This window comes from Pseudophryne corroboree, chromosome 1 (assembly GCF_028390025.1).
Source record: "Pseudophryne corroboree isolate aPseCor3 chromosome 1, aPseCor3.hap2, whole genome shotgun sequence".
Lineage (NCBI taxonomy): Eukaryota > Metazoa > Chordata > Amphibia > Anura > Myobatrachidae > Pseudophryne > Pseudophryne corroboree.
Genome location: NC_086444.1, coordinates 1,192,459,605 through 1,192,479,363, shown reverse-complemented (window position 1 = coordinate 1,192,479,363; position 19,759 = coordinate 1,192,459,605). Strand labels below are relative to the sequence as shown.

Genomic DNA, 19,759 nt, shown 5'->3' with positions numbered 1-19,759 from the left:
CAATATGATAAAGTAATCATACCACAAAAATCAACAGTTTGGCTAAAACTAGTTATATTGTGGGTATTAAATTTGCTACTGCAGTTGTTTTATATTCTATCAAATTTTATGAATGCTGGTATTACTTAATCGTTAATGAATACAATGAAGTAGTTCATTCTTTTTTGAATCCTCAAAAGGGCTTTGTTGCAAGCTATTACACTGTATTTATAATCTCTTTATTAAGACTTGAAGCAGGTCCTTTGTTTCTTCCTGAATATTCCACTGTGCTCCATAAAAAAAAAACAGTTGTACAGAGTTATATCAAATTAATCAGCACGGTCTCCTGATGCATCCTAGTTGCATTGCAATGCAACGCATTTTTGGCAATAAAGCTGGCCGATGCTAGCCGAGTTGCGTGGGACCTGGTGGCTCACTCGCACCAAGCATCTCACGCTGTGAGGCATATTGAGTCTTCAATCTACTATGCAAATTAGCACATATATACATTCTTTAATCCATTAGTATAATGCAGGTTCATTAACTATTAAAACGACATTTCATAATAGTCACAATTAAAAATACATACATATTTATCATTGCTGCAAAGGGATCAGGGACTGCTCTACAGCCCCTGCAGCCTCCTCACACCCACCAGGGCCTCCACTGCATCCTATCACATGAGGGGATACTTGTGGTCTCTGAGGAATATTGTTAGGAACTAGCTAACCCTACCCCTACAGGAAAGTGGGGTGCAGAGAAGAGAGAGCAGCGGTTCATGGCTGCCATCTTGCCATGTGCTCACTTCCCTGTGTTGAGAGGCCACCATTCACAATCGTCTCCTACCTGCTTCTGCTGATGGATCCTCTTAGGACCTTGTGGTAGGAAAAGATCTGTCTGATGGCCATCCTGTCACCCCTTACCCTACCCAGTCACCTTACGGCTCCAGGGCTGCTTTGCCTACCCAGACACCGGTGGGCTCCATTTTTCATATGGGGTAGCACAGGCTGGAGAAGTCTGATAGATAACACATCTTACACCCCCTACTAACCTGCGTTTTCTCTACTCCCTATTGTCTACTCATCCTTCTCCCCCATTATTTGCTCTCAGTTATAATTTTGGACTTGTCTTCTGCAAACTTTTATTTGACTGGACTCCCCTTTGTACTGCCAACTTGTACTGCTAACACGTTACCATTGGAACTTACCAATTCAAAGCTAGAGTATAACTTATTTCTGCTTATATTTTGATGTCATTTGCTTACCCTGTGCTGATACTTCCACCTACTGTGCCCCCACTGCAACTGTTTCTTTCTCTGTCTGCAATAACCACTATGTTGTGCACATCTGTGGACAGGTCATCCTGCCCACTGTAACCTATATAGTGCACCCAACATGACCTACAAGGGCATTACGGGTATTTGTGGAATTGTTCACATGTTGTCATCTCACTCATTATCTGTCATCAGTTATGAGCGTTACCTGCTTTGCCCATTGTAATCCTATGTAGTACACCGAAAATTACTCCCTCACATTGTGGGTGGGATGAATAATCCCTGCAAATCATGTCCCAAAACGACTACCACACTGCTGTAGTAATTCCATGGTCTCTGTATTTCTTGCATAGCTTAACCCCCTTTATTGTCTTCATTGATTCAGTATTGTATTTTGATTGAGTATATTGGTATATTGAGAAACAGGGCTGCCATCAGAAACGATGGGTCTCGGGACTGACAATTTTGGCAGGGCCCCGCCATTATGCACACTGCCCCATAGCTCCCCCTGTGCATCCCCCAAAGTTTATAAATTTGGGGGGGGGGGGAGTGGCAGCAATGAGGATCGGGAGGCCAGGCCAACAGCATCGGGCAGCCACAGAGGGAGAGAGCCGCGGCGGTATTCTTACTATGGAGCCGGCCACAAGCCAATCGGAGCTCATGGACCGGCAGCCAATCAGGAGCCCCCGTCGATCATCACTGCTGCCACCCGGGCCCCATCTCAGTCAGGGCACAGGATGTATTATTATTATTATTATTATTATTATTATTACCTAGCACACTAGCAAAAAGCCCAAAGTTTGTACTCCTATTTGTCTTTCAGACTTTTTGTTAAGAAAACAAGTCAGAAATGTTATCATCACATTGGAGTTCATATTTAATTTTTTTCTATCCATTTTGGATTTCCTGCACATGTGAATTTGAATCTACTGTGACAATTAAAAAGTTTTAGCAGGTTCACATATTTTGGTTTGTAGTGTGAAGGCTTCATTTCTGACATTAAATTCTGCTTGTCCAATTACGGTACCATAAAGACTAAACACTGGCAGAAATTGGCATCACTTTAAATAAGCAACTTCATATACAGAAGAATTGTTTTATATTTAAGACACTGAAGATTTTGCTCTCCATTCCACTAAATTAAATGAATTGTTTCTGCCAGTAGTGTCTGGTATGACATACAGTAAAACCCTTATAAAAGTTGAAATGGAAGGTGAGGATGTTGTCAGCGGTAATTTAGGGAAGTATTCACAATGGCTCAGAAGGTCATGTAAATGAGAGATGGAACGTCTGGTAAGGCCTGACTTTCCATCAGCTGCGGCTCAGCAGGTGTCATGACGATGGTAAAACAAAGGGACAGTACTTTCAGAACAGCGTGGTTTCAGTGCCGGATTTCTATATTTCATAACCTGCTTGACACACCAAGGTCTGCAGACAGAAATCCTCTTCTATTACTGTCAGCAACCTGAAAAGCTTCTCTGAATGTTGGACATGTACAGATGTTACCTTTAGCTGAAAGGTAACAGTTGTGTTTGCACAAAGTATTTATCACATGAAAATATGAACTACACAAGTCTATAAATCGCAATAGTTTCAAGCAGTTTTTATTTCTGAATATTATCTAAAGTTGAACAAACTAAATGAACGTCTCATCCTTTCTGAGACAGACTGAATTTCTTTAAAGCATAAGATAACATTTCATGCCCACAGAATGTCAATTCTGCCATCCCTTCATGTAACAGGGGGGTGCTTTCGGCATCCCAGTGGTCTAGATGCCAGCGGTCATATGACAAAGCCAAAATCCAGATACCACTTAGCAGACTGGCGTCGGAACACTTGCGCCGGAACACAGACAGCCAACATCTCAAAGGTAAGTATCAGGGTTCGGGTTAGGGATATGACCGGGGGGGGGGGTTTACAGTTAGGCACTGGGGGGAGGTAATTTGGCACTAGGTGGTTGGTTAGCTCTAGCCAATAACCCCGCATGTTCAAGATAAGGATTCTTGAACATGCAGGAATTATTCGCAATGCAGCGAAAGATATCGGGAATTTCAAACAGATAACATCAGTAGCAAGACACTTCCACAAACATCATAAAGACAGTTCACATAAAATGAAAGCTTTTGGCCTTGAAAAAATCAAATTGGGTATCAGAGGAGGTGATGCCATGCATGAGCTCCTAAAAAAGGAAAGTGAATGGACATTTAGGCTGGGAAGCATGGCACCGAATGGAATGAACGAACATATTAATTATACAGTGTTTTTGCAATAACACGTTCATAAATTCCAATTTTTGAAACTACAATCCTTATGGGGCATGCAGTATAGACACAATAAACACACAAAAAATTCTCATTCTATTGTTTCCCTTCCATAACATACTCTACAAAAAATACACGTGTAATACATTAATGTAATAATTTTTTTCTCCACTTAATTACATAAACAATTCACTAGAGATTTAATCTCCAATGAGTAACAACGACAGACTTTTGGGTATCTTTGGGTTTTTTTAGGGAATTTTAGGTTTTATATTAGTTAGTAGTCACTGGTCCTCATTAGAGAATCCCTGGTTTTTGTCCCTATTTTTCTATATTTGCTTATTCAATGTCTTCCTTTTGTTTTTGTTCTAGTTTTTATTTTCTTTTATTCTACGTGTTCACTTCACAGCTTTGGACTATAATGATCCTCATCTTTTACACAGTTAACTCTATATAAGCATTTGATAACAGCACCTACATTCTGAACTGAAAGAGTCCTAGCACGTACCACAGTGTTTTATTACTACAATCTGGGGTATTCACATATCATTCATTTATAATTTCACAGAAAGCACTTTCATACTTACTATACATAGGACATATTTGGCTAATTAATACTCCTACAGAACTTCTTAATTATCTTGTTTATCATATATAAGGACTTAGTATTTATAAGGGTTTTGGAAGGATATTTATCTCTATAAAAGGATGGAATTATATTAACAGATATTGCTTGATACATGAGTATTAAAACTCATCATATGTGTGATCTGCATGCCGGGCAAAAAAATCTCTCTTTCCTTTTGAGTTAAAAAAATTTATTTTAAATTTTTTTTTTATTTTTTTTATTCTAAAAAATATATTTTTATTTTTTATTTATTCTTTAGTTGGGGATGAAAATGGTATTTTGTTTAGGAGAGTGGAGTCTGCATTGGTATTGCAGCATAGATACTTGTTACAATTATGGTACTTTAAATATATCTTAATGCTCCAAGAGGAATACCCTTCCTCCTATTTATGGACTCATCATTTCTATATCGGTTGTTCTCTCTTCTCTCGCTATAAAAGTAAAGGTTGTTAATCTAAGCAGTAATTATATTCTGAATACAGCTTTATATGTATTAACTCTCATAATGTAATTAGTTAACATTTTGGTGCTGACTAACATCAAATATGGTTTTCTAACTATTCTTTTATTTCTGGGTTTAAACCTCTTTTTTCAGCCCCCAAGTTATTAATAAAATATACCTGGTCATATCTAGCTGATTGGGAGTATCCGCAATTGTTTCTAAAATTTTATTTATTTACAAGTTACCATTATCTCCAGAGTTCCACTCAGCCAAATTGAAAAGAAACATAAATTCATTTAAACCAATTACACAGAATGCAAAACAGCTGATTGGCATGGTGGTATTTTAAATAGTGGACACACAGGATCAACGTCAGGCTGGTGATCAAGCACGGTTGTGAAACGTACGTACAGCTGGGACGTAGTGCTCCACAGTAACAACTCCTCACTGCAGGAGGATGCTGTGTAAGACGGCATGTGAAACCGCTAATTTGGATCCGGCAAAACAGCCGTGGTGAGCGGCAGTGGAAATCTTTTCAGACGCATTCACTGGAGAAGTCGTATAGGACAGCAGGTTAAACCGCCAATGAGGAGCCAGCAAGACAGTCACGGCAGGGGGCAGCGGTAACCGCATCCAGGGACGGATTGATGGGAGAAGGTGCACGGCGTCAGAGACTCCCCTTGTAAATGCGGTAATTATATACAAACAACGCTGTCTCAAACAGGGGAGGCATGTTAATAGCCTTTCTCTAGCAATCAGCTAATTACAGCATCGTTTTGAGGCATAAAAACTGCAATATCTAGAGGCATGCTAAAACGACTTAATAATTATGGTAACACACTACTGATGAATCAACAGTCTTGATTAAAATAATAATCAAGCCGCAGGGTGTGGCGCAATATACACCCCCTATTCTTCTATGTTTCTAGACTGCAGTGACTGTTTCCTATCTCACAGAACAATTCTCAAACTAAACACATTTTTTTTGATACTTTTTTTCTTCTTTTTTGAATTTTGATTGTTGCTATAGTATCAACTGTTATCAACCCCAATATAAAAGAGACTCTTTTGGAAATAAAAAAACTGGACATAAAACGGCAGCAGTTTAGCTGCAGGGAGCGGCGTAAGACACGCCCATTTCTTTTCCCCATTTTTCCCCCATATCTGCTTCCTTTATTGAATGTATACGGCTTTAAATTCTGCCTATGGTGTTAAGCTCAATTGCCCTTGGACTATATTTTGCACGAAAGACACATCCCCTTTTTTATATGCTATGGAGAGACCAAAAACCACGGATCATATCCATGCAGCACAGATATCCTCAGCGTCACCGAGCATCTAACTAATCTAAGGTGTTTTAAGATTACACACACGCCCTCTCTTCCCTTCTCTTTCTTATTTCGCAGGTATCTCGCTGGTCTCCGCGGCGCATTGCAAGTCCTGCAATGCTTAAAGCAACAGGTCTGCTCTAACACCGGAGACGGAGATACCAGGAGATATTGTTGCTATTTTTCCATCAATCCTTCAGTACCCCTACTCTCACCCTTCCTCCGCTCTTTTTTGATGAGGATGGGCAGCAGATGGGGGTATCTGTATATTGGATCGTACTTCATCTTTTTTCTTCACCTTACATACTAAGATAATCTACTTAATCCATACATAGAAATTCAAGTTTGAGGCCTCAAAATAAATTATTCAATAGAGGTGCACCCATGGTCCTAATTGACCAAATGTTTTCCAGACTGATCATACCAGCATAACGGTGAATGTTAAGGAGACATATTGTCCCTCACCGCATACTGTATGTGATCCAGTCCAGGTACACGATCTCCCATGTGGTTATTTACGAGTTGTGATGCCTTTATTGTAATTTGATAAGGCGATAAATGTCTGTGAGAAAGATGGTATTTTACAATATAAAGGGGCGTTGATATGTCCTAGTGCCATGCATTACAGGTCAAAGGGTTAAGTGTCTGTAAAATTGTGAGGCCGAGTGTGGTCTGATGCCAAATTTCATTGGGGAGAAATCTTCATAGGCATATGTCTGCCAAACTGCAACATAGTTCCAATGTGAGCTTAGTGATATTGCAGGGTTGATGCAAGCAAGTAAGGGTTAAGTATCTTTAAAATTGTGAGGCCGAGTGTGGTCTAATGCCAAATTTTATTGGGGAGAAATCTTCATAGGCATATGTCTGCCAATTTGCAACATAGTTCCAATGTGAGCTTAGTGATATTGCAGGGTTGATGCAAGCAAGGTAATATAAGAAGAGTCTGTTAAAAACGTCCTGAGTTATTTTAATTGGATGTTATTATTGACCTGCATGTTACTCGAATTATACGACATAAGCATGGTATCCACCCAAGGATAAGTGAAAATCAGTAAGATTGAATATTCAACACACAGTTTATTTGTCTGTAACCACAGTATTTTGAAAACATCCAATGTGTAACAGTTTATGATATGGTTACTTAGTTTCAATCATACTGAACATGTGGTTAGTAATATTGCTGAGCCAGTGGAATTGATGGCTCTCATGTAAATAATAGCCAAGGAGTGGATTACAATTAGATGCCAATATAAGAAGTGCATCAACGTCTTTCCTCTATCAATCAAGTAGGCAATTCATGCATGTTCACATAGTGAGTGCGTTTGAATTAGGACAATCAGTCCTAGAGACATATAAGTTATATGCCGAGATCTTATTATTTATGATATAACATTAGTAATAACGCAACTGTTTATTTATTTATTTCTGGATTTGACATTGGGAGACATGGATAATTATTGAACACATGTGATACCTATGATAGTGTCTGATATGCAATGTGTTTGAACACTCTCCTTTTTATTTTAGATTGGTAAGAAATAAAAGTTAAGTTTTAATATCATTCATCTATACTCTATATATTATATCACTTATCATTTCAAAAGAGTGCTCCAAAACAGGAATTGTCTTTGAGGCTAGTCCATACAATATTTTGGAACATGAGTTTTTTCATAATTCCAGGAGCATCTCCAGCCTGTTTATGACTTAGATAAGATTATCTTCAATAATAAGAGTAGCTGGTTTTCAACATAAAAACGTTTAATAGATATTCAATATCCAGTGCAGGATAAACATTTTAGCTTTATACAGGTACAGATGTTACCTTTAGCTGAAAGGTAACAGTTGTGTTTGCACAAAGTATTTATCACATGAAAATATGAACTACACAAGTCTATAAATCGCAATAGTTTCAAGCAGTTTTTATTTCTGAATATTATCTAAAGTTGAACAAACTAAATGAACGTCTCATCCTTTCTGAGACAGACTGAATTTCTTTAAAGCATAAGATAACATTTCATGCCCACAGAATGTAAATTCTGCCATCCCTTCATGTAACAGGGGGGTGCTTTCGGCATCCCAGTGGTCTAGATGCCAGCGGTCATGTGACAAAGCCAAAATCCAGATACCACTTAGCAGACTGGCGCCGGAACACTGGCGCCGGAACACAGACAGCCAACATCTCAAAGGTAAGTATCAGGGTTCGGGTTAGGGATAGGACCGGGGGGGGGGGGGGGGGGGTTATAGTTAGGCACTGGGGGGAGGTAATTTGGCACTAGGTGGTTGGTTAGCTCTAGCCAATAACCCCCTCTGTGTGGTAATCCTAGCTACAGGTAGAACCCCTGGAGGGTTAGCTCTAGCAGCCACCCCAAGAGCGTTAGTGTAGTGGAGGGTTAAAATACTTCCCCCCTCCAATGTTGGGATCTTTAGTGTCTGGATACTACTGTCAGTCATGTGATTATTGGCATCCCGTCCACCATTATTTCATACCGAACCCTCTATAGGTGCTGTGTGCAGATTAACATGCCATCCAAGAAGGAGTGATATGTTGGCCAAAATGACTTGCGAGGAGCATAGAGTTCAATACTGAATGTGGGATTTATGCAATTTTGCTCTTCTGTATGTGCACAAATGGCCTGATTCAGAGTAGTATGCAAATCCGATGGTTTACATACAACTAAGATGGTGAGAGGTTTGCGCATTCGCAGAAGCTGCACTGTATATATGCAGATCTTGTTCTGCAAGATCACACACAGTGCCTCCAATCTGCAGAATGATTGACATGCTCAGGCTGTTTGGGGGTGGAGCAGGGGCGGCGACGGGCTGTGCTGGAGAAAATGGGGTCCTGTTTACCCCATTATGTGGGCATGCTGTAGCCAGTGCCTACATACTTTACGCAGCTTCACTGGCTTCAGCTGTACTGTATGAATAACTCACTCATCCTGAGTAACATGTGAGTCAGTTCATTTTGACAAGGATTTTGAATTTAGTTTTAGTCTTAGTCACTTATTTAGAATTGTAGTTTATTTAAAGTCTTTTTCTTTTGCTTCATTTTAGTCAATATTTAGTCAGTGGATCTCAGTTTTCATTTTAGTCTACTTTTAGACAATGTTTTAGTCAGAACTTTTACAGACCGTTTAATGATACTGTCATTGATTTTGCTGAAGAACATTTCTCTAGAATTCCCATGAGACGTTTGCATACATTTATCTATGTGTTTAGTAATCTATGCTCAGTAGGCTGAGAATGTGTTACATGCTGAGTCTGACTTCATATAGTGGGCCTAATTCAGACCTAATCACAGCAGCAAATTTGTTAGCTAATGGGCAAAACCATGTGCACTGCAGGGGAGGCAATATAACATGTGCAGAGAGAGTTAGATTTGGGTGGGTTATATTGTTTCTGTGCAGGGTAAATACTGGCTGCTTTATTTTTACACTGCAATTTAGATTTCAGTTTGAACACACCCCACCCAAATCTAACTCTCTCTGCACATATTATATCTTCCCCACCTGCAGTGCACATGGTTTTGCCCAACTACTAGCAAATTTGCTGCTGCAATCAGATCTGAATTAGGCCCAGTGTTCCGATATATGATTAGTTATCTAGGCTCAGTAGGCTGAGAATGTGTTATATACTGAGTCTGACTTACAGTACCATAGTGCTACCATTTATCATATACAAATTAATGCCTTACGTTTATTAGAACAAACAAGTGCCATACACAATCCTATTTCCTACACAATTGGTCATATTTATTTTTCTTCAAATATCTAGTACACATAATTGTTCTTTTAAAAAATGAAAACTCTAATTACAGTGGTAATTTTGATAAGGATTTTAAATTTAGTTTTAGTCTTAACAGCTTCTATTTTTTTATTTATTTTTTTTGCTTTGTTTTGGTTAAGATTTAGTCAGTGGGTCTCAGATTTAATTTTAGTTTAATTTTAGTCCGGAAATAAACTGTAGTCGACAAATACTTTTAGTAAAAATTTTCATCGAAAAAATTAACACTGCTTTGAGTTTATCAGATGATTAATGTTCACATAGATATTCTGATGCTGTATCTTCGGATGCTGTAGCAGATCATAGAAGTTGTCAGGAGGCGTCTATTTACACAAGACTCATACTATGGCATCAGCATCATTTAGCAGACTCAGCTTCTACTGCACAGCATCCATCTCTGAATAAGGCCCAAATATAAGATGAGATCTCGCATTGCTAGTAAAATTGTTTAATTTTTTATTTTGTGCATGTCTAAATGTGTTCCTATCTTATCAGTATTCTGATCTTGGCTTACAACTTACAAATACATTTCATTTTTTTTTTTAACAATTTGCCTTACTCATTGAAAAATTTCAGATTTTGGGTAAACATTCACTGAAGTTAAAGCCAGAAATGGCAAAAAAAACAAAAACAATTATAATGCAGAGAGCAAATACCTTTTCCAATAGATCTGATTTGAGCAGATGTAGAGATTGGCAAAGACCTATCTAGATACAACATTAACTTTTGAGGGAAAATGCAGCCAATGGGCAATATTGGTTACTCTTTTGTGAACCCTTACTTGTGCAATTCCAGCCTACTTTATGATGGTAACTAATATCCACATCTCAAAGCAGTGTTCTTATCTCCATGGAGAAGTTGTGGTTTATTTCCAAAGTGGACAGGTTGGAAACCAGTTTCATCTTCAATGTATTGGAGAGACACCTCTGAATAATCCTTCTGCTAGTGAGCAAATGTAAGATTTAGATTTTTAGATCTTCAGGGCTACCACACTTTGAGGTCCTGATTCCCTGTTGGATTTATCTGTATCTGATTCTCCCCATCGTTGTGGCACCCTGCTTACTACCTTATTCTGTTCATATAGAAAAGAAAAGAAGACTCTTGTTTGGGCGCACTCTTTGTATTATTGATCAGAAAAACATATATATATATCACAGTAAGTTTAAGACTTAGCTTTTATTAATTCCTATCATAAAATAAACTTGACATCCAAATACTGCCAAACTTTAAAAACAGAATATGTTCTGATCCATCAACAAATAGGATGATTTGAGGCAGAGAGATAGATACAGATAATTCTACTTCCGTCTGCCTTTGATCAGTACAAAACAAGTTTGTATTAATGGGACCCAAATGGGTCAATTATTGTGAGGGACGACCCACTTACTGGGCTCACAGTACTGATAATGCTAGTTTGTATTTAATATGGTACAGATATATCACACATGTGCATATCAGTTGCTATGTACTGGTATATATAACGTATACAAAAAGGAAGTTTCCTTAGTTGGGAAGGAAAATAGTCAAAGTGGTGATCCTGCTGTTAGTGTTCTTGTCAGAAAAAAATATCATTGCCTTCCTACTCCACTGGGTATTCCCTGGGGGTCTCCCATCCAGGTACTGACCCAGCCCACCACCGTTTGGCTTCCAAGATCAGACAAGGTTGGGCATATGCGTTGGGGAATGGTAGTAGGAAAATATAGCCAATAGTTCTAACACACTAATGATAGTGCACCAAAAGGAATTTTCTAAAGAATTGACTCATTTGATGAGTGGAATTGGGCATAGGCAAAATAGGAGAAAGAACCTGGAGAGATATACAAAGTAACATATTAAAAAAAAGATAAAGAAAAAGAATAGGGAGAAAGGAAAGAAAAGTGTGTGGATATGCTGTCCACATTAGACAGGCGTGCATGTTCCACTGTCAAGCAACAGGGGTTTGCCTGCCCGAATCATGAATGAGAGTCCATTGAAAAAGTGTAAGGGAGAGAGAATATATATATGTATATATTGATTTAAATTTAAATTTAAGGTAAGTTGCTACCTGGGTGATTATGCAGTCAACTAAAATATAGACCCGATTTTATTAGTGGGTAAGGCATGTGTGATCTGTGATCTCTGTTATCAATATATCACAAAAATGCACATATCAGAAAGAAAATTTGATCATACAGCACACCGATATAACCAGAAAGTATTTGAATCTAAGAAATGAAATAGAATTCAATTGAAAACGCAACTACAGCCAAGGATGAGCTTGGTGCCTCCGAATGAAGCAATCTTGAAAGTGTTAACAGTGCTTAGTATTTCAAACCAGAAGTTACAGTATAAGCACATTCAGCCCTGATACAGAGATGATGACAAGAAATAGGTGTAGTAAACTGACACTACCAGGATATATAATTTAGTATAAATAATCACATATGTCGCAGTCAATTTACTCTGATAAATCACATGAATTATCCAATAAAAAACGTTGACATGTCAGAGGCTTATAAAAGTGTGGACAATCAGCTTCAGCTGGTTCTGGCAGTATAGTGTACACAGAGTAAACCTGTTATTCAAAAAAGAGGTATTTGTTGGTTAACAAAAAATGTAAGGAAAATAGGTTATGATTCCCTATAGGTATTCAAATAGAATATAATCACATTGTTGAAAGAACATATCAGCCATGTGTGTTAGAGGTTCTGCATGACAAGGGAGGCTTTGGTTACTTAGCTCCAATACTCCACAGTACCAGTTGGTGTAAAATCCTTAGATATTTGGAGGGGTTCCAATCTCTCAGTCTGAGGACCAGTGAGTGAGGTCTCCTGTAGAAAATGCGTTTTACTCGCTAAACGGGCTTGTTCACTTCCGGGGAGCTTTTTTGCATTATGCATTTTTGTGATATATTGATAACGGAGATCACAGATCACACATCCCTTAACCACTAATAAAATCAGGTCTATATTTCAGTTGACTGAATAATCACCCAGGTAGCAACCTACCTTAAATTTAAATCAATATATATTCTCTCTCCCCTACACTTTTTCAGTGGACTCTTATTCACGATTCGGGCAGGCAAACCCCTATTGCTTGACAGAGGAACATGCACGCCTGTCTGACGTGGACAGTAGATCAACATACTTTTCTTTTTTTTTCTTTTCTTTCCTTTCTCCCTATTCTTTTTCTTTATCTTCTTTCTACTATTTTACTTTGCATATCTCCCCAGGTTCTTTCTCCTATTGGCCTATGCCCAATTCCACTCATCAATTCTATTGAAAATTCCTTTCGGTGCACTTTCATTAATACAGTATGTCCGAACTATCGGCCATATTTTCCTGCTACCATTCCCCAATGCATATGCCCAACGTTGTCTGATCTTGGAAGCCAAACGGTGGTGGGCTGGATCAGTACCTGGATGGGAGACCCCAGGGAATATCCAGTGGAGTAGGAAGGCAATGATATTTTTTTCTGACAAGAACACTAACAGCAGGATCACCACTTTGACTATTTTCCTTCCCAACTAAGGAAACTTCTTTTTTGTATACGTTATATATACCAGTACATAGCAACTGATATGTACATGTGTGATATATGTGTACCATATTAAATACAAACTAGCATTATCAGTACTGTGAGAGCAGTAAGTGGGTCATCCCTCACAATAATTGACCCACTTGGGTCCCATTAATACAAACTTGTTTTGTACTGAGCCAAGCCAGACGGAAGTAGAATTATCTGTATCTATCTCTCTGCCTCAAATCATCCTATTTGTTGATGGATCAGAACATATTCTGTTTTTAAAGTTTTGCAGCATTTGGATGTCAAGATTATTTTATGTTAGGAATTAATAAAAGCTAAGTCTTAAACTTACTGTATATATATATATATGTTTTATATATATATATATATACTGTATATATATATGATATATGCTATATATATATGTAGATATATATGTTTTTTCTGATCAATAATACAAAGTGCGCCCAAACAAGAGTCTTCTTTTCTTTTCTATACGTGTAAATTTTCTGACTCAGGGTGCACCACCAAATGGACTTAATTAGCTAATTGATTTAGCAATATAAATTGTCTACTTTTTGGTTCGGTCTAATACTGTATCTGAATTTAATAGGCCGATGCAGAATCACAACCTCTTTCAATACCTTATGCTGTTGTCAATATCCTCCCATCTGTGCCAATTATACGCTCATCTTCATGCCGCGCCAACGGTTTTTCTGCCCAAAGCCACAGCCGATATAATCAGTATCAGGACTTACACCCATCCCATGCTGGCTGCCAAGAACCCATCAGAATCAGGTGCCCATTTTTCCTCTGCATGTCCCAAATTTGCATGGACCTCAACCTATATTCCCACAATATGGATCTGTTCCATGAATCTGCAGAGTAACTGCCTTGTTGTTTTCCAGAAAATACCATTGCACGCAAAGAGATATTTATGAACAGACTGATCACTGTCTAATTTTTGATCTCCATCCATGTGCGTACGCATGGTATAGCAAATGTACAGCCTGCAGTTCTTTGTGCAGGAGCATCCACAGCTTGCAGTTATCTGTGGGATCCACCCACATTTGGACTTGTAACATTTCAGGATCAACCTTGAGTGAGCAGTATAGGACACAGCAGACCTACCTATTCGTCAGCCCAGAAGAGGCTGGAGATCCAGAAAACTACATCTACTAGCCTAAACCCAATACTTTATCAGCAAATTGCCACCATGAATTAGCAATATTGTTTGTGTTGTGCACAGGTACAATCATTAAACCAGAGAGTGTTTTTCCAGTCTGCGGTTATCCAATGTTAGTGAGCCTGTTCCCAATGTATCTAAAGTTTCCTGCTCTAACATGACCAGAGGTCATCTTAGTGTGGTATCTAGCAGCTGTAGGGCAACCACATCAAGGCTCAAAGTGCTGTGTGTGTTCAGAGTTTCTCCTCTTCACAACCCTGTTGTAACACATTGATAAATGAGTTACTGTTGCCTTCCTGTCAACTTAAACCAGTCAGGCCATTCTCCTCTGACTTCTGTCATTGACAAGGCATTTTTATAAACAGATCTTCCGCTCATTGTCTGTTTTTGATTGTTCCGCCATTTTCCATAAACATAAAAGAGTACCCAATCAGGCATCAATAATCATTGAACGGTCAAAGTCACAAACATGACATTTCTTCCACAATCTTTTAATTGATCTGAATAACAACTGTACCTCTTGACCATGTCTGCCTCCCACTCCTCTTTAGATTGTAAGCTCTCATGTACTTTTCCTCAGTTAAACCATCGCATCACTTTCCTACTGCCAACATCAGCATCAAACCTTTGGGTGTGACTGCCTCGCTGCAGAAATGTTTATAAACTGAAAACTTGGGCTGCGGTGTTCTGTTCTGTCACTTTTCTCTTGTTCTGTTCCTGTCTCGGTGTATGAAGACTGGAAGGCGCTGTAGATCCCTTGTAGCACCATATAAATAAAGGATAGTAATAATTGTGTTGGCATGCTTTTATGCATTGAGTTGCTGCCACATGATTGGCTGATTTGTTATTTGCATTAACAAGCAATTGTACCAGTTTCCCAATATTGTGCTCTCTAATTGTATATTGAGCACCTTGTATTCCTGTTTGTTGTGTAATAACACAGGGGGTAATTCAGACCTGATCGCTCGCTAGCTGTTTTTTGCAGTCCTGTGTTCACATAGTCGCCGCCCACCGGGAAGTATATTATAGCTGTGCAAGTGTGCGATCGCATGTGCAGCCGAGCGGTACAAAAAGATTTGGTGCAGTTTCTGAGTAGCCCAGGACTTACTCAGCTGCTGCGATCACTTCCGGAATTGACGTCAGACACCCGCCCTGCAAACGCTTGGGAACGCCTGCGTTTTTCCAACCACTCCCAGAAAATGGTCAGTTGACACCCAAAAATTCCTTCTTCCTGTCAATCTACTTGCCAATGCCCGTGTGAATGAATTCTTCGCACAAACCCATCGCAGAGCAATGAACCGCTTTGTACCTGTGCGATGCGCCTGCACATTGCGGTGCATACGCATGCGCAGTTCTGACCTGATCGCAGTGCTGCAAAAAACGCTAGCGAGCGATCAGGTCTGAATTACCCCCATAGTCTTTTGACCTTAACAGAGACTTGGGGGGGTATGTAATAGCCTCCGATTTGGAAACACTTATAAGTTTCTGGAGAATTTCCAATGAGATTCAAGTCACTGTACATAACAAAATCAGGACCAGAGGCTAAGTAGCCATAAATCCTCCAGAATCACTCTCGAATATACTGATTTTTTTTTAGAGGTCAAATATACAACTCATCAGTTGTAATAGACTAAAATTTGCAGACTAAAAAGTCCCTTTGGCTGGTGAGATTACTCAGACTGCATGCATTTTGTGCTGCAGTTATCTTTCCAGTCAGAATGACGTACAGTAGCAGCTCATAAAAGCCAAGGGTTTGCGCATGAGCAGTACTGTCACCGCTACTGCGCCAGGAGAGTGACAGAGGGACAGGGAAAGTGACAACAGGGACATAGGGACAGGGAGAATGACAGAGACAGGGACAGCAAGGGCGTACAGTAGGGACTAGAGAGAGAGAAAGGCAGCAGGGTAAAATTACCTATTTAGCAGAGGCGGTGCTGAGGATGCTGTGGTCTGCGGAGTGGTGGATGAGGTCAGCGCATTGCAGAGGAGGCTGTGGGCCTCGAAGATGGTGCGGAGGAGGAGGCTGTGGGAGCTGGCGTAGATGCAGAGAAAGACTGAGGGCACAGGTCTAACCAGTTTAGCTCCTCACTGTATGCAAGGCAATCTATATTTTAAAGCCAAAAAGAGAACCTCACCCATACCGATGTCGGCAAAGGAGGCTGAGGGCAGCGCTGGTGCAGCGGAGGAGGAGGCAGAGGGTGGCGATGGTTCAATGGAGAAGGAGGTGGCTGGGGTCGGCGGCCTTTGGTGCAGCAGTGCAGTGCGGCTCCTATGACCGCGGTGCTACTATTTAAAATCTGCCGCAGACCAGCAGCCAAACAGGAGCGGCCACCTGCACAAGAGAGAGAGGTGAGGACAAGAGAAAGAGAGGCGAGGACAAGAGAGAGAGAGGTGAGGACAAGAGAGAGGTAAGGACAAGAGAGAGGTGAGGACATGAGAGACGTGAGGACGTGAGGACATGAGAAACGTGAGGACGAGGAGAGAGGTGATGACAAGGAGAGAGGTGAGGATGAGAGAAAGGAACAAGATTGAAAAAGAGGTGAGGATGAGAGAGAGTAAGGAACAAGATTGGGAAAGAGAGGTGGGGATGAGAGAGAGCAAGAGGTGTGGGCAGAGAGAGAGAGGTCAGGAACTGAGAGAGAGGGGTGAGGGCAAGACAGAGAGAGAGAGGTGAGGACAAGAGAGGTGGGGACGAGAGAAAGCGAGAGAGGTGAGGACAAGAGGGTGAGAGAAAGAGGTGAGGACAAGAAAGAGAGAGGCGAGGACAAGAGAGAGAGGTAAGGACGAGAGGGAAAGAGGTGAGGATGAGAAAGAGAGAGGTGAGGACAAGAGAGAGAGGTAAGGATGAGAGGGAAAGAGGTGAGGATGAGAGAAAGAGGTGAGGACGAGAGAGAGGTGAGGATGAGAGAGGATGAGAGGAAAAGAGGTGAGGATGAGAGGGAAAGAGAGGTAAGGACAGAGAAAGACAGGGAGGTGAGGATGAGAGAGAGAAAGGTGAGGACGAGAGAGAGAGGTGAGGACGAGAGTGAGAGAGGTTGAGACCTGAGAGAGAGAGAAAGAGATGTGAGGGCATGAGAAAGAGGGAGTGCAAGTGAGAGGTGAGGACGAGAGAGAGAGTGAGAGCGGTGAGGACAAGAGCGACAGATAGAGGTGAGGATGAGAGAGAGCGAGTGAGTGAGGTGTGGACAAGAAAGAGAGAGAAAGGCAAGGACAAGAAAGAATGAGAGAGGTGAGGACAAGAGAGAGAGAGAGAGAGAGAGAGAGAGAGAGGTGAGGGCGAGAGAGAGAGGTGACGACAAAAGAGAGTGTGAGAAAGGTGTCTACAGAGAGAGAGCGAGAGAGGTCGGGACTTGAGAGAGAGAGGTGAATGTGAGAGAGAGTTGAGGGCAAGAGAAAGACAGGTGAGGGTGAGCGAGAGAGGTGAGGACAAAGAGACAGCGTGAGGGTGAGGACAAAAGAGAGATAGAGTGAGGTGAGGACTAGAGAGAGGGGGGTGAGGACAAAAAAGAGAGAGAGAGGCAAAGACAAAAGAAAGAGAGAGTGGGTAAGGACAAAAGAGAGAGAGGTGATGACAAAAGAAAGAGAGGGGGTGAGGACAAAAGAAAGAGAGGAGGTGAGGACAAAAGAAAGAGAGGGGTGAGAACAAAAGAAAGAGGGGGTGAGGACAAAAGAGAGAGAGGTGAGGAAGAAAGAAAGAAAGAAAGAAAGAAAGAAAGAAAGAAAGAAAGAAAGAAAGAAAGAAAGAAAGAAAGAAAGAAAGAAAGAAAGAAAGGGGTGTGAGGACAAAAGAAAGATAGAGGGATGAGGACAAAAGAGAGAGAAAGAAAGGGATGTGGATGGGAGAGAGGGGGAGGACAAGAGAGAGATGAGGACAAGAGATTGAGAGAGGGTGAGGACAAGAGAGAGGTGATGTCGAGAGACAGAGAGAGGGTGAGGCTAAAAGTTAGATAGCGAGAGGTGAAGACAAAAGAGAGATAGAGAGAGGTGAAGACAAAAGAGAGATAGAGAGAGGTGAGGACAAGAGAGAGGGGGGTGAGGACAAAAGAGAGAGAGGTTAGTACAAGAGAGAGAGTAAGGGGGGTGAGGAAAACTAAAGAAAGAGAGAGAGCGGGGTGAGGACAGAGAGATGGAGTTAGGGGGTGAGAACACAGAGACAGGAGTGAGTCAGCCAGAGCATGTACACTAGCACTCACCTTGGCCAGGGAGCAGCACTGTCCCTGCAGTGCTGCAGCTGGCCATGCATGTGCTGCTGCTGGGGCCGGGATCCAGTACTGCATGGTGGCGGGACTCTTCAGTGTCTCAGGCAGACAGCAGACATGGTGCTCGCGTGTAGTACACGCTGTGCAGGGGCTGCTGCTGCTCCTCCTCCCCAGTCTTCTCCCCCTACCGCGGCCACTCCCAGAATACTGTGCGCGATGATGTCGTGCTGCATCAGCATTCTGGGAAGGTGGGGAGAGAGAGGAGAGCACGTTTCCACGGAGCACAGTGGCCAGAGCGAGGAGGTGGGAGTGTCGAGTGGGAGGGGTGCTGCAGGTCGGGTAGGCAAGCGGACAGCCAGACCGGCCCACCTGGCCATTGGCCCCTCTGGCATTTGCCAGAAGTGCCAGATGGCCAGTCCGGCCCTGGCTGTAATGATCCCATATGCACTAAGCTACTGGAAAGTGTTGCTTTCCGGAGCTTTAGCATGGTAGGCAATGCTATAAATAGATGGCATTGCCTATGAAAGCCTATGGGCCTCATTTGATAAGAAGTCCCCTGGAGAGGGTTGTAAAGTATCCTTCTCCTTACCCATGACTTGTGCATGTGTAGATATTAGTCTTCCAGCATCTTAAATCTAGAAATCAGTACTATACATGAGAAGAGCTGCCTCAGCAGATAAGTAATTATGCATACCGACATTACATGCCGGCAGTGTGCATGTGTATACGGGCTGTACGTATTGCAATCTACAGTAATTGTGATACATGATACAGTACATCCCACACACAGTGTGATTTCAGAAGCTGACATACCAGCATGCATTACATGTGTTTGCCCTTTCAGAATCACATGCACCTTAAAGTTTCAAACTGTGGGGGTGATTCAGATCTGATCACTGCTGTGTGTTTTCGCACAGCTGACGATCAGGTCATAACTGCACAGGCGTATGCACCGCAATGCGCACACGCGTCGGACAACAACAAAGGGCATCGCTGACCAGGGATGGTGCGAAGAATCCGATCTCACGGGGCGTTCGCAAGGTGATTGATAGGAGGAAGCTGTTTGTGGGTGGTAACTGACCGTTTACTGGGAGTGTCCGGAAGAACACAGATGTGTCCAAGCGTTTTCAGGGAGGGTGTGTGACGTCAGCTCCGGCCCTGATCAGCCTGATGTGA

The 19,759-nt window shown here is 41.3% G+C and overlaps 1 long non-coding RNA gene and 1 pseudogene across 1 annotated transcript in view; both read right to left on the bottom strand.

The window, feature by feature from the left end:
- Positions 1-19,759, bottom strand: part of LOC135016193 (uncharacterized) — a 321,242-nt gene that overhangs the window by 75,824 nt on the left and 225,659 nt on the right. The window lies entirely within an intron of this gene.
- LOC134949832 (5S ribosomal RNA) lies at positions 11,271-11,389 on the bottom strand (annotated as a pseudogene).